The following is a 16,530-nucleotide window of genomic DNA, read 5'->3' on the forward strand; positions in this document are numbered from 1 at the left end:
GCGTGTGTGTTTGAGAGAGAAAGAGAGAGCTAGAAAGGGGTGAAACTCAGAGTTTCACGCTCATTCAATCATTGACTCCATATCTGTCATCGCCGGCAGCAGCACAGCAGCTATAAAACACAGCATCCAAGAATTCAGCTGAACCGCACCAACCTCAGCTCTGGAGATGGAGACTGTATTTTAAAGACAGATAACTGATAAATCCATTATAAAGGAACAGACAATACATTTCTGTCTTGGTAAAGGGTTTATATATTGAAAATCCAGACTTAAACTTTATGTTCATTTATTGATAGCATTCTAAAAAAAAGATGCGGTCTTGGCAAAACTTTATATGATTGCCACAAATGTGCCCTTGCTTTGTGATTTTTTAAAATTACTTTAATAAGATGGTTTGTGTTATTCATTTTTAAACCGCCTTGTTATATTGTTTTATTAATTGAATGAATGAATACATTTTGTATGCTTAACTTTAAATTGTATGTGCTTTTGTCAGCACAAATATATAAAACACAATAAAAGCCTACAAGTTTACTATTTCACCTCTCTGAGGTCAGGCATACCTGCTCAACAGTTAGTGCGCCCAATTTGTTCACACCTCTTCTCTCTTTACACCAACCAATCGTCTTCAATGGGAAACAGATTTCAGGAAACTTGTGACTTCAGACTTGTGACTTGAGGACATTAGTCCCTCAACAGCTAAACTAGGTCAGATCTAGATGTTGGAAGACCATGGATCTGAGTCTGATTAAATACACTGGTTCCCTCCCTCCAGAGATTACAGATTAGAGAATTAGAGAGAGAGAGAGAGAGAGAGAGAGAGAGAGAGGATTCTCCATTTCAAATGCTGATGTCATGGTGTGCATGGCCAAACGATCTCACTTTATCTCTGCTGCCGTGTCTGGTGTATGTGTGTGTGTGTGCGTGTGTGTGTGTGTGTGTGTGTGTGTGTGTGCATTAGGACCAATAGATGTACCAGAACCAGCGTCACTACCAGAGAGGTAATTCAAACCTGCAGTGTCTTAAGACCTTTCATTCATCAGTTTACAGGCACGCGACTGGGAGGGGGTCAGAGGGGCGTGTGTGTGTGTGTGTGTGTGTGTGTGTGTGTGTGTGTGTGTGTGTTGGATGGGATGGTCTGGGGAAACCGACCAGACAGCTGATAGTGACCCACAAGGCCACAAAGCAGACAGAGGATGCTTTAAATCTGAACCCTGGTTTACTTGAGAGATACTTGAGCTCAGAGCCACCTGGACTGGGACAGACTCCCTGAACCGGCTGCTTGAGATAAGACCAATTAGACTGGACAGAGACACAAGGGTGGACATTAACTTGAACAAATCACTACATGATTTAGACCAAATTTAGCCCCACTTCACTTCACCCACATCCTTGTTTCTCTCAGCAGCTGTCTCTAAGAGCTATGATTTCAAACACTATGCTTAAAGGGTGATACTGGTGTTTCTTTTTTAAGCTTGTGCCAATCTTCTTGGCTGCCGCTGCATAGTTATAGATGTCAGAGCTCATTTTCCTGCCTCCAGAAGAAGCCATTTGCTGCCATTCATTCTCGTAAAGTATGAAAAACAACTTCCACTGACTTGAAAATTGCCCGAGCTACACAATCCATCACAGCAGACGTGAAGCCTTAATTTAGTTTTGTCAATTTTCTTTTATTGTTATTTCGTTGTGCCCGAGTTGAGTGTTTTCATATCTGAGCGCGCATTACATTAGTGCCTACTTACTGTCAATCACCTGGCAACCAGAGGAAGAAATGGAAGTCTCTGCTAGGAAATAATCCCTCAAAAACATTTCGCCTTACAACGTTTATTGTCACATCCATGTGTTCTTATTCGGGGCGTCTTTGTTAGCCAGGACACGATTCATTTCAAGCTACGTTTGACACCGTAAAGATTGGATTTCAAAAACAAGTAAATATAAATACATACAGCATGCATTGCAAAATGATTGGGGGAAATGAGACTGGGTGTATGCAGCAGTAAATAGCCTATAACTCTAAATGACAGCAGTATTCTCCTGTAACTTTGGAGTTGACTAATCTTAAAGATCTTGCAGTGAGCATGCACCGTGAGCCTCTGTGCTTCTAACTACCGTGTTTCCCCCTGAGTCACCGCCTGCTCTGCAAACGACTAAAGGAGGCATTATGCAAATGGCAGGGTATCTAATCTGAAGTTAACCACGTCTGAGTGCTCTGTGGCGGAGATCAAAGGAGTGTGTGTATTCCAGCTATGGCCCAACAACCCCTCGGGGCAGATGGGTCATAAAGACCTCCGATAGCCAGTGCCCCCGGGGCGGGACGGGGCGAGAGAGAGAGAGAGAGAGAGAGGGAGGAGGTTGGAAAGTATTTATTAAGCCTATATTATCTCCACACAGAGACACAGAGAGCGCCTCTGATAGTGGGGGAAACCTTGGAGGGGTTTCAGTGAAAGTCAGAGAAAGGAAAGCTATAGGCAAGGAAGGGATCTCAAAGGAACTGTTGATTCCTTTCAGTTATATCAGCAGGAATTGGGTTACGATCGTCATCCTTCAGCTGGCCCACCAACACTACATGAACCTGTAAAAGCAGTCGAGTCGATAAATCATCCTTATGCCGTGTGCCCCCGATTTCTCTCTCTCTCTCTCTCTCTCTCTCTCTCTCTCTCTCTCTCTCTCTCTCTCTCTCTCGCTCCCTCTCTCTCTCTCTCATCTGTAATTCCACGGTTATCACAAGAACTGGGACAGGAGAGCAATGAATTGTTGCATTGGGAATAGTGTTAGGATAAAACGCAACATTCAGAGACAAGGCACTGATGTATTGATTTATCGGAGCTGGGGAAAAGATTACAAATGGGCTACGGCCTGACACAGGGGAAGAATTAACATCAGTCAAGGCAACTGACAATTGTTGGGGAGATTCTTCATCCAGGTATATAAAGTGTGGGCCGTGGATGGACAATAAAAGCACGGATTCCATATAAGGTTTTATTAGAGTGATTGTGAAGCCATGGGAAAATAAGTGGTTGAAAGTCCAACAAGCAACAACCTGTCTCCTAAAATGTGTCAAACATATAATAATCCTCAAAGTTAGAAGGAACTATTCAATAACATTTAACTTATAAAAAAACAAAAAACATTTTCATCGTTCTTTTCATCTGTGCTGCTATTTCAATTTTAAAAATGTTATTCTTAGGTGGAAAAAATGCTCAATGTAGGTCAGGTATTTCTAAAGAGTTATTAAGAAAAGAATGTCATACAAAATTAAACATGACTGCCACCTGTTGGACAGATGAAGAAATAACAAGTAACAGAGCTGGATTATTGTAAAATATTCAAGTCTAGTACTACACAGTTTAGTTGGCTGTTTCAACCAACACACATCACTTCACTCCATGAATGTTATCCTGTCAAACTGACACAGGTAATATAACTGACAGTGTAATCAATTTGTCAACTCTGAGGTTTTAGTAAAAACTGGGGCACCAAAAAGTCCGAACTCTTTTTCACGGCTGTAAAATGGTAAGTGGACTCTGTGTGTTGTGAGTGAGAAAGTGGGTTTATGGTGGGTGGACACACACACACACACACACACACTGAGAGCTGTGACCTGCGACTCGGCTGAGGGAGTGAGCACCCAGACATGCTGTCTGGAGGACGGATCATCACTCAGCACCCAGAGGGCTCTGCAGCTGGGTGCGTGTTGTAAATGTGGGGATATTAGGGGCAATAGCATTTTGTGCAAGTGTGTGATGTTGTGCCTCTGTATGTGTGTATGTGTGTGAGTGTGTGTGCTTGTGTGGTCAGCAACTCTGCATTACTACTAGAAAAAGAAATACCTGCCTGTGGTCTTCTGTCTCCTTATGCTGTGTATTATGGGAGGTGGCTGCGTTGTTGAAGGACTTTATGCTAGACTATTCCATTTTCTACCCAGATGCATACATATACATAAGCTACATATCATACTTGGGATCTACTAGTGTGTGTGTGTGCATTTTTGTGCGTGTGTGTTTCAGCTCACAGTCAGCAATTCCACAGGGCTATTAAAGCAGGAAATACTGAATCTGCTTATGGTCTTCTGTCTCCTTATGTTGTGTATTAAGGGAAGTGGCTGTGTTGTTGAGGGATTTACTTATGCTACACTAATATACTATCTACCCAGATATATCCAGCACATACAGTAGCCTACACAAAAAGCAACACACTGTAGCCACATATGTGGGGTGAGGCTCCCCCCGAATTAAAAAAGCTGAATTAAACATCTGTCTTAAAGCTAAACATGCAACCACTCATTTGTCGTTGTTTGTAATTTGTTTGTTGACTGTAACTGACTTATTTTTTAAAGTACATGCACTTTGCACCGGTTTAAAATGTAGTGTCTACTATACATTACTGTTATGTGCTTGTATTTGTGCGTATTGTATATATGTATGTTTTCAATTATAACCTGCCAAGGGACTGCAGATGAAAATTAGCTCTAAGATAAATTTGGTACAATACATTGAATGGTACCATTTATGTTTAACATTGTACATGGTCCTTAACAAATAAATACAATAAAATAAAAATAAATAAATACAGCTTTGATGGACCATCTTACTCATGTTGTCAAATGAAAAACTGTCTCCAAAAAATCGTCTTTTGAGCTATTGACAAAAACTGCCTGATTTTCCCACTGACACCCATGCATTTTTAAAGCTATACCGTTTTTTTTAAAGGGTTTCATGGGTCTGAGTATCATGGAACGCAATCAGTTACAAGGGTTTCAGATCAGTGTTTCACAAAATTAATCCTAGATCAACAGTCTGTTTAAATCCAGTGTATTTAAATGGGCTTACTGTGTTCCTCTGTGTATCTGGGGAGAGTCCGCTGGGTCAGAGTGGAGGAAGAGGATTAGGCTGTCACTGGGAGGTCCCATTGTGATTTATCTGCTAGGGTTTAGCAGCACAAATGCAAAAAACACACATGCATGCACTCTCACACACACAAACATACACATACGTACATATATGTATGCACACGTATGAAAACCCAGCGTGTCCCAGCAGACTGGACGGGGGACTGGCTTTCACTTCACCCCCAGGAGAGAGGTTGGTCTCTGCTCTGTCTATGTCCCATAGTCGTGTGGGGTTGAACTAGGGGGAGGCGGTGGTGTTAAGGCTGTCTGTGACCTGTCTGGTCCTCTGCAAGCAGGGGAGCTGAGGCCCAAAGTGTCCTGAAACATCCCATGGTGAGTAATTGGAGACAAGCCAGACTTTCTGAGTGCAAGTGTGAAAGAGTGGGGATATGTGGGGACAAACTATTTTGTGTCAATCTTTGTGCGTTTATGGACGAGTGCGTGTGTGTGTGTGTGTGTGTGTGTGTGTGTGTGTGTGAGTGTGCGTGTGTGTGAGAAAGAGAGAGAGAGAGAGAGAGAGATATTACTCATCCCGGACATTAACATTTTTTTTATTTGTTTATTTTCAATATTGCTTTTTTATTCATTTTTCTATTATCTTATTGTTTATGGTCGTGACTTTCTGCTTTGGCAACATGTTTAAAACATCATGCCAATAAAGCTTCATTAAATTGATATTGAATTGAGAGAGAGAGAGTGAGAGAGAGACAGAGAGATTTGTGATTTAACTCATTATACCTCTTGACCACTAGATGGCCCTAGAGTATTTAACATAAAAACGTTACAACGGTAAGTCTTATATCTCTATCCATAGACAGACATGGACATAACAGCACAGGCAAAAACATGGATGCATTAGACCCTAAACACGTTAACAATATATGAAAAGTCCAAATATTTTCTATCCTTACAGCACCTGCCCTCACATATGCTGTCGATCGCATGGTTCCACATTTGCATTCAGTTTAGGAAGAGCGCAAATATACAATGCATTAAAAAGCACAATGACAGCAAAAAGCATCTGCATATAAAAAGCTTTTTGTGTTTGATGTTCCCCGGGTTGCGGTAGGTGTGGGGGTGAAAAAGACTCAATCTTTCCGGGTGGGGAAGCTTGGCAGTTGCAGTAAGCAGCATTTTATATACCTGTTAATGTGGCACAACGGGTGAGAGAATAAATCTATACCCACCCTCCAGCAATGTGACTGTGACTAAACCCAGCTATTTTCCTATGTGGAGGAGAGGGGAAGGGGTCTGATGACCTGCACAATAGTCTAATGTTACACACTTGTAACTCTACTGTATATAGGCCTTGGCCCGTTCTGTTATGGGTTCTCATAAATGCCAAAACCCTAAACTTGATACCTGAATAGGTGAGTGAAAGTTAATGTGAACTCGCCTCACCCTACACACACCCGTGGGCCTAATGTTTCAGCTTGATACATAAAGCATTCACAGCAGGCACAGTAACTACTGATGTGAACCGTAATGGTACTGAACTTGATATACGTTTTCTGCATTGTTGCTTGAGCTCGACATTAATTTTAATATTCAGAAATGACAGAGACGTGACTCAAAATGGCACCATGTCAACACAGAACAATGCAAAGCTTAGTGGTGGTTGTATTTGTAGGACAAGAATAGACACATTGACAGGCATAAAGAAAGGATCAAGTAAAGGTGCATGGCAAACCCTTTGCACAGCAGAATTTTAGTAGCTATGGTTACTGTTCTACACGACGATACTTGGTATTACGGTACATTATGACTGACAGGTTTAATATGATGAAAACTACCTTGAAAGGAACTCAAGAAGGATCTGAAATCATTAACAATGCCTTGCACCTGTCAAACACACTCACCCTACTATAAATCCAGTGGAGAGACTACAGTGTACACATGACTGTCCGAAATCCCCCTTTGCATTGCAGCTTATCAAGTCAGCCTGGGAAGTTTAGAAAAGGGAGGAGGGAGACTGAAGAGACTTGTGTATAAACATGCGTTCTGCACATTCCCCAAATTCAAACCCCCCTCCTCCACCCCCTCCACACCCCTCCACTCCACCTCCCAAATTTTTGTTTTGGAGGCTGAAGCCTGTGAGGCTCTGCCAGCGGCACCCGGGCCGCGCAGCGCTCCGCAAATATTTGAGCTCCGGACGCAGCCAAGTTGACTTAGCTCGGAGCGCGGCGTTCCCAGCGCTCTGATAGGCCGCCTGTGCCGAGTTCCAGGGCTTTCGGGCAGGCGGGCAGCACTGTGTGCCTCTTGTCCCCTTGCTGCATCTTGTGTCTGGGGAGTAATTCAAGGTGGGTTTTCAAAACAGACAGGCTGGGCCGGGGAACAGACAGCCACATGAGAGAGGGCTGAGGTTTCCCCACCGCCGGAGACAGACAGTGGCACAGGCCTTCTGCTGTCCCGAGCTGGGATGCTGCTTGTTGACTGGCGGAGATCAAAGACCGGGCTTGGAGGATGGCAGAGACGGCGGGGTTTCTTCAGGGTAACTGGGGATTACATTAGCCCCTTTTTTTAAACTGTGGTGCTGAACTGTATCCACAATACAAAGGCCCAGATTTTTCCAGATCACCTTTTCCCAATATAGGACCGTCGGCGGTGATGAATACCCAGACTAGCATAACTCTCCAGACAGTACGGTTCTGTTTAGTTACATTCAGTTCAGTGCAGTGCAGTGGAATGCAATGTGGGTAATGCAATGTAGTTCAGTGCAGGGCGACACACTGCAGTTTCAGTCTTGCAATGCAATACTGTGCAATTCAGTTTTGTTCAGTTCAGTACAATTCAGTCTATTTTAGTACAGCAGAAGTGAGGTGAGTTGAACTGACTTGATTTGAGTTCAATTCAGGGCCACACAGTTTAGTTCAAATCCATTCAGTTCAGTCTACTAAATGACATTCAGATCAGTTCAACCCACCTCATCAGATTGAAAACCCTCTTAAGTCGGTGATCAGCGGTGGGATGAACCTCGCGTTGACGTTCCCTTAATGTTATGTTGCAGGTCTGGGAGCTTTGTGCCACAGGCAAATCTGCTGCTTTTAGTTCATTATTGCAGCGTAGTGAATTATTCTCCTTGTCAGTAGATTGTTTGGGTGCATTTGCAAGTTTGTTGTGGTCCCCAAAGTGCATCTTTTTGTTGTCTGCCTCTTATACATCAAAAGTTTCAGCTTCATTACAGCATGTTATGATGCGTGGTGAGGTGACAGGACGCCATCCTGCTATAACACTTGGATGAATAATTTCCATTTCAAGATGAGAGGCAAATCAAGGTTTAATGAGTGAATATTTGAAATAAAAGCACAAACAATTCCTTCCATTCGGCTTTAGATAGCAGTGGAATGAAAAGTGAAAAACAGACAAACACATTTGACAGTGTGACAGAGTGGATTTGAAAGCCTGAAAATAAAACAACAAAGAATAGCTTGATAACAGACAGTATATATGGTGGCAAAATCTTCAGAACAATAGCAAGACAGAGAGATTAAGGGAGCATAGCCGAGAGAATGAAATTCCATGAATGCCTTTGAAAGGGTTTGATTTTCTCAGAAAACCGAATCCATCTTGCTCTCTTGTGTAGGTTAAATAGGAGATGTTTGCCGTCCAGGGAAATTCCCATGGTAGACTGGAACCCTGTTGTTTCCGTGAGAAAGAGGAAACCGGGCCTACACACATACTGTACAGCTACAGCCCACAGGCCGATGTGAGCTGGACGCCGTCCAACTGAGGCGAGTCCTGACAATGAGAGACCTGCCGGACGATCAGCACACATATGACTACCCATGGAGCGATGGGAATGTTTCCCTTCTTGTCTTTCCTCCTTTGTTTCGGTTCCCTCTGAGCAAAGTGTCAATCTCAAAAAGACAGACATACACCGGACTGTATAAGTTGGTCAGTCAGTCATTCAGTCAGTCACTCATATCCTTACCGACACTGAGTCGACCCATGACTTGTGCAAAATTCTCTTTTTTACCATTTAGCCGTTCCTTGCTCTTCCTTTTCATCACTTTCCCCCCCCCAGTAACGGCTGTTTGACTTGTCATGTCTGATTTCAGGGAAAGGTGGTGAAGTTTGGCTGCGGGCTGAGTCAAGGGTTCCACTTGTCCATCTGCAAATCAATTTTAGCCTCAAGATGAACTCTCATTTCTTCCTGTAACATCTTCCCATGTTTTATGCAACACGTCCATCTTAATCCTCTCCTCTCCTCTCCTCTCCTCTCCTCTCCTCTCCTCTCCTCTCCTCTCTGGTCCTTTCCTACTCCTCTCCTCTCCTCTCCTCTCCTCTCCTCTCCTCTCTGGTCCTTTCCTACTCCTCTCCTCTCCTCTCCTCTCCTCTCCTCTCCTCTCCTCTCCTCTCCTCTCCTCTCTGGTCCTTTCCTTACTCCTCTCCTCTCCTCTCCTGTCCTCCCCATCATCATGACTCCTACTATGATGTGATCTTTTCTCTTCAGACGATCATCTCTAACATTTCCTCTCTAACATTTTCCTCATTTGGCATAGTTCACCTGCTTTGAATCGACTTATCAAAAGACACTACTGTCTCTGGTTAAAAGTTCATTCAAAAAAACACCCAGCAAATTGGGTGGGAATAAAACGATGATGAGGTTGATTTGGCAGCGCTGAAAGCTCTCAGTCCAATTGGCTGTGGTGGGTTTGATGAGCTTCCAAAAGCCTCCACTTCCTCCTGAATCATTTTCCATATATAAAAGCACTGGAGAGGTTGCATGATTTAAATTGCAGCGCTCAGTGTGTCACTGCATCTGAAAATTTGTCTCTTGTCTCTTGTACTTTGCCATATGTAAAATCTGATCAAACATCTCACCTTCTACCCCTTCAAGGGACCTTCCTTTTGCCTTTACTTTAAATAAAAACTTGCACATGATTGATGTGCTCTGCTAAATTTAAATAAACTAAGGTGTCTTATTAATATTTATGTCACACTACTTCTCATAACCTTAGCAGAGGTTTCTAAGAAAATCTAGCAACACACAAGATTCATATAAAAATGGCACACTCAAAAATCACCTCCAAAGAATGATAATCAACTGAAGAGTATTCTTCAGGGCATTTTGACTGATTTATGAGGCAAGTTTAGAGCAATTTGCTTATTAGACATATTATAGTGATTGAACTACTTCAACAGAATTTTAAGCGCTTTATATGTCAACTCCAGCCACTGACTGACTCAGTGCAGAGTTTAATTTCATCCTTTAAAGTTTGACTGACATTAGCAAAGTTTCATTAATTGTCCTCTATTGCAATTTAATTTTCATGAAACCTCACAACTCACTCAAACCATTAGGTCTATTACCCACCTTCCCGTCACACACACACACACACGCACACACACACACACGCACGGACACAAACACGCACACACACACACGCACGCACGCACACGCACACACACAATGCTGTGTCCAGTTCCATGTCGGTTAGTGTATAATTAGAGGTACCTTCATTTGCATTTTTAATTAAACAGTGCATAATGGGGATACAAGGCCCAGATATTGGTGTGGTATTTAATGGTGTGGAGGCAATTGGAGAGATGACTGTTAATTACATACACACAGTCTGATTGCTTTCTGCTATCTAATGAATTGTCTGCCAGGATAAATGGCTTTAGTCTAATGGAAGTGGTCCCAATGAACCCACTGGAGCACTAGCTTTAAAAGCAGAAAAAAGTTCAAGTTTACTCCCCTCCATTAGTGAAAGCACATCTAGATATTTACCGAGGGTACACTTGCGTGCTAATTACACAATACTGTTTAGTATGCCGAGGTTAGTGTTTACTTTGAAGATGTTGATTACTCTCAGATAACACCTTGAAATGACAAATTTGTACAAATATCTGAAAAGTTACGTAATGAAGCAATAAAAGTAAATGGTTGTATATCATTTCATTTCATATTTTATTTAACAAGTTTGTGTTTTATGCAGGGGGCATTGCTAGTAGTCAGTGTCGGGCAACACATCACAATATCAAGCTCCACATTTCCCGCATTCAGCTGCACAAACCTCAACTTTTTTGTCCTGAAATTTCTCACAACTTCTTTGGGCTGCAAGTCCCCAAAGATGCAGCTCATCTCCCATGAGCCTTTGTGGGTGAAGATGACATTGAAAGCAGAATGAAAGCATTGATTTTTCTGTTTTTTTGGACTTATCTGTGGGGCGCTGTGGGTCTGTTCTCTGTTAGATGGCACAAGTTTCCTTCACTAAAAGCCCATCCGTTCCATTTCCAGAATACAGCAAATTGTTCCATTATAAGATTGAGGAGATGATGATTAAAGGCAAGATGACCTGACAAGGAGACACACAAACACACACACACACACACACCTACACACACACACACACACACACACACACACACATAAATGCACACTAAACAGGAGTACATGTTGGACAGACACCCACGTACACACACACCATTCACAGGATGGGTCAGGCTGATCTGACACACACAGGATGTTGTGGTGTGTGAACACATTGAGCGCCATGACTGGTCCATTCCATATGCAACAGCTGCACACACACACACACACACACACACACACTGCCCTCCACAGTGAACAGCAAGGTAACATTACCACCCGAAGAAGACCTTGAGTGTGTCCAAAATAGCCTGCAGTCAGCAGAGCTTGCTACCACTATTTAGCCTCTTTCATCATTGTTTCTCCCTTGGAAGCAACTATGAGCTGCACACACACACTCACAGGCAGACACGGACACACACACACACACATACTGTATACCCCCTTGCATGTACACATACATACACATGTATATGTACACGCAGTACACACACACACACACACAAATGGAAGTACTGGGACTTGCAACGAGCATATCCCTCTGCTCTTGTTAAAAATGCATGAGTGCTGGCATCCCATTTGGGTGGAGGAGAGAGTGGCAAGGCGAGGAAAGAGAGAGAGAGAGAGAGAGAGAGAGAGAGAGAGGCACAGAGGTATAGTGTCATACTAGAAAAAACATTACGCTGAAACATCCTCTTAAACACCTCCAGGGGGGAATGAAATGAAATTATGATCACGGAGAAAAGAAAGCCTTAGTGGCTCAATCAAAAGAGGAGGAAGAAAAAGAGACGCAATTATCATTAACGAGTGCGACAGGTGGAGCACGCCCTCATCAGCCATCGCCACGGTGAATCTGCGTCGTTAGGGGGAGTTTGGGGAAAGGCAGCCAATCAGGACGTGACGTTGATTACTAGGACAGAGAGGGATCAAGGAATTATAAATTAATGCCGGTGCAGGTTTTCACGCCGAGCAGCTGAACCGTTGTTATTCACACAAAAAAAAAAACGAGTGAAAATGCGAGTTCAGTTATGATGTGATGTTGCCCCTTAAAGGATTACACCGACTTTCCAGCACTCGACTCAGTTGCTGTGTGACAAGAAGCTCGGTGGCATTTTCACCCCGGTGTGACGAGGATTTTAGCTCGCTGCAATATAAGCTAACACTGTAGTATGCTCTGAAAGTGTGACGGTTGATATGAAGAACTCTGAAATACACTATTTCAATAACACAGAGACAAAACTGCTGCTTGTCCTCTCATTGCACAATGGTAAGTTGATTACAGAGCTTTTCTGGCCAAAAAGCTCATCATGTATTCTGTGGCTGAGGGACGACCTGAGCCATAGATCTCTACTCTAGGAAAACTTTCTATAAAAGCCGGTCACACTTGATACTGCCCTCCTGATCTGTTTAATATTTATTCTCACTCCTACGTGGTTTTCCGATGGAAGTCAAATAACGTCAGCCTTGTTTAAGCCAGAGAGCCATGCCGAATTGGATTTGTCACAGTGTATATAGAGTGTCTACCCAGCTGGGGCCTCGCGACTGCTGCTTCGTATAAACTTTCTCTCTAGTCGCACTCGCTGCCAGTCTCCCTGAGGACCTGAGCGGTGGCAGGTCTCTGCTTAGCAAGTCCTGACGAAAACAAGACAGTGCAGACAGACAGGAAAGAACCGTTGGCCGGTGCCCATGTCTGCGCTGACATGTGGCAGGCTGGCTGGCTGGCTGGGAGAGACGTGCTTCGGCCTACGCCTCAGTTTGCACAGCCTCCGAGCACGTTTCCCACTTACGGGTTGCCAAGGTAACCCCAGGGCTGGAAGAAAAACATCCCACTTACTGTCTACACAGCTGAGGAAGGAGAGAGAGAGAGTGAGAGAGCGAGAGAGAGAGAGAGAGAGAGAAACTGACAGAGCGAAAGCAGACCAGATGATTTACATCCAATGTAGACAGGTACAGTAAGTGTGTTTATCACAGTGGTATGCGGCGCTGTTTATTTCCAGTCCAGCTGTGCTATGGTTTTTATTGTCCCTCTTCCAGCGCTGTAAAACACGGACACTTCTCGTAAACTGCCTAAGTTTATACTCTTGAAGGCGCACCTGTAGGGCGGTGTGTGAATGTGCTCTTTCTTCACATGAAAAGCCACACACAGTGAGAGGAGCTAACACGAGGTAGCCCGCCGCAGAATAAGCTGCTAGACCGCGAGATTTTGGACAAATTTGTCTCTGAAATCAAATCCTACTTGGCTGAAAGGCACAGAAAGACTTTCCATCTCTTGGTCAGAGGAAGAAGACAGACTGTGTAGAATCCAAAACACAACACAGATGGATTCCTTCTCTGTTCCACTCTAACAACAACATGGAAAGCCCTTTTTGTCCTACTTTTTTAAGTCATTAGTCACACAAAAAAAATTCTATTATGTCATTTTTTTCCCCCAACGAGCTACAAGTTACTAAAAAAGACACTGAAAATGTAATCCCACACCAAGTTGGAAATATGGCATGAAGTCTAATATTTATATATTGACATACTAAAACCCCAGAGGGATTAGGAGGGGTGCTGACGATGGGAGTTAGCGATTTCTATGAATTCTAAATGAGAGAGTGGCTCATGTGATCATTTCTCACCACATAGATTCCCTGGAATTCATATTACTGCCAGCATGTCAGAGGAGATACAGAATCAATGAAAATTCAATTCCTTTCAGAAAGTTAGAGTATCGTAAGAAATTAGATAAGCTTCATTTCCACAGAGAATACAAGACGGATGAAAAGGTTGTCACCAGGTTTCTACTCTTCAACAATCACTGCCGCCATGGCTCTGCTGCTCTTATAAGAGGATATTATTACTCATACAAAAATATATGTGATTTTAAATTAATATTTATGCCTCATTAATTATTGATGAGTAAATGTATTAATAGATTTACAACCCATTGTCCCATAAGACATCTACTATTTCAACCACCTGTAAAAAGCAAAGATATGAAAGCTTCATAAGACCGTGAAAAAAAACATTTCTGAAAGTGTCACAAGAAGAGAAAAACCAATTAGATGAAAGAATCAAATATGAATCTTATGTGCTTGCCGATGTATTCCATCAATGTGATGCGCTGTAATTACCGAACAAGGAAACAGCTGCTCAGTCTTGAACTTCCATCTCTCATTCTGCCGCAGTTGAATCTACATTTTGACACACTTGAATTCACAAGCTGTTGTCTTTGTGCCACCTCAGCAACAAGTAAAAAAGGAAAAAGCACCCGGTGATTCACACCTTTTACCACAAAATGAGACATCAATATTTTAGGCAATGTGCCATGACAAATATTTATGACAGTGATACATTGTAAGATGGAAAGAGATCTAAAGGGTTTGGGTTTTTCTCATCTGCCATTCTTGATCTGCATGCTAAAAATATGACATAGTACAAATTTTCTGCTACAGGCTATCACCTGAGAGCAGGTGTTTATTGGAGGTTTCACAGTGTATAAAAATCTATATTTTGTGACAACATTCACATTTACCTACCTGGTGGTTATTCATTATCCGAGCTCAAGTGCTCTATTCAATTTGATTCTGTCACAAAATGTTCCCATCCCAGTATTCAACATGTCCCAACCGGTGAAGGACACACACATCCAATAATCTAAACTTACAATGGAACCTGGTCTTTTTCTGTTGATTGGAGAGAGCTGCTCTATAATCAGAGTTAATTGTCAGAATCGTGTAAAACGGAAAATGAATGGTTAGGGTTAGTCGATAATAGTTCTAATAGTTCTAATAGTCACAGAAAGCATGAGTTTGATTCCAAAATGTAATACATTAATTTTTAGAAAGGAGTCATTACTTGAAGTTCATCATCCAATATCTCTAAAATATAAATGATCCAATCTGTAAAAAGAATTATCATCTTGTTAACCAAGGAAAACTACTGAGGAGTTTAGTAAGTTTAAATTTTGTGCTATCAATCATTTCCTATGACTAAGTGTCACTTTTGTCTGAGTGGATAACTCATTGCAGAACAAAACTCAAATCACTTGATATTAATTTTGGCATACAACACGAGAAATATCCAGTATCTCCGTTTGAGACTATTCAGTGGCACATACTTTTCCTCAGACTGCCTGGTGAGACAGTCAGTGTCAGTTGGTTGGATTATTTCCTTCCAGATTGGACTCAGGAAATAGAGAAGTTAGATCACGGAGACTCAGGCAGATGACAGTCGGCAAATGCCACAGATGCCTCCGCAGACCAGATCTGCCCGGAGACAGATGGACACAGGCCCTCTGCCTAACCCCTCGGAGGCTGGATACACACAGCCGGCTCAGATCTGACTGCGGATTTTCATTGCTGTCTAAACATTGGGAGAAAACTACTCAGAATCTTTACGGATCAATGTCACATGAATTACAGTAAAAGGGGAAAAAAAGCGGTCTAGCTATCTAAACATAAGACAAGGTATGATGAAACTTTAATCATTGTTGTGTGGGAAATTTGGGCCATTTCAGTGGCAAATAGTAACAGGATACAGCATAATATTCTTCTGCTATAAGAATATAGCAGAAGACAGGCATATAAATATACATAACAGACAATTGCAATTCTAGAACGTGTTAAGTAGAAATGTATGAGTGAAAGTATGAGAAGCTATGGATTACAGCATCATGAGGATGTGCAAAATACCAGCAGTAGTAGTAGAAGATGTAGATATGCATTGTAAAATAACTATACAGTACAGTATATAGTATATAGTACTATACAGTGTATAGTACTGAGTATGCTGTTACTTAGGTAACCAGTGCCAAAACAGACGGAGGTGACATCTCATCTTGTCTCCTCAATTGGGTCATTTTTCTTTCTTTTTGTGTTCTGAATTTTTGACTATTCTCCCTCACACTTTTGCCACTTTTCATTCTATTTTTTCATCATTCTTCACACTAATGAGACCAGTGTCAGGTTCTCACTTCATACTTAACTTCTGAACCTAATTACTTTGACACTAATTAGCACAGTGGAAACCAAAAAAGTGAAGACTTAGGGTGTCAAGTTAAAATATTACAGACACTACTCCGCTAACAAAGTGACAATAAGAAGAAGTTCAGTGCGACAAAATTAAGCAGTAATTGGTGGACACATTACATTTGATCTTGTTACAGTGTAGCTTTTTTGTGCACTTGTGTTTTTTATTTTGTTTTGTAGTATTTAGTCAGTAATCATACATTCCATCTGCGCAAACTTTAATCATTGTTGTGTGGGAAATTGGGCCATTTCAGTGGCAAATAGTAACAGGATACAGCATAATATTCTTCTGCTATAAGAATATAGCAGAAGAT

General features: G+C 42.2%; 1 long non-coding RNA gene across 1 annotated transcript in view; it reads right to left on the reverse strand.

Annotated features, from left to right (window-relative positions):
* Positions 1–9,135, reverse strand: part of LOC144542821 (uncharacterized) — a 104,946-nt gene extending 95,811 nt beyond the window's left edge. The window contains exon 1 of the long non-coding RNA XR_013507478.1: positions 9,073–9,135. This is a non-coding gene — a long non-coding RNA (uncharacterized LOC144542821). The remainder of the gene's footprint in view (positions 1–9,072) is intronic.
* Between the last annotated feature and the right edge of the window lie 7,395 nt (positions 9,136–16,530).

This window comes from Centroberyx gerrardi, chromosome 19, assembly GCF_048128805.1.
Source record: "Centroberyx gerrardi isolate f3 chromosome 19, fCenGer3.hap1.cur.20231027, whole genome shotgun sequence".
Lineage (NCBI taxonomy): Eukaryota > Metazoa > Chordata > Actinopteri > Beryciformes > Berycidae > Centroberyx > Centroberyx gerrardi.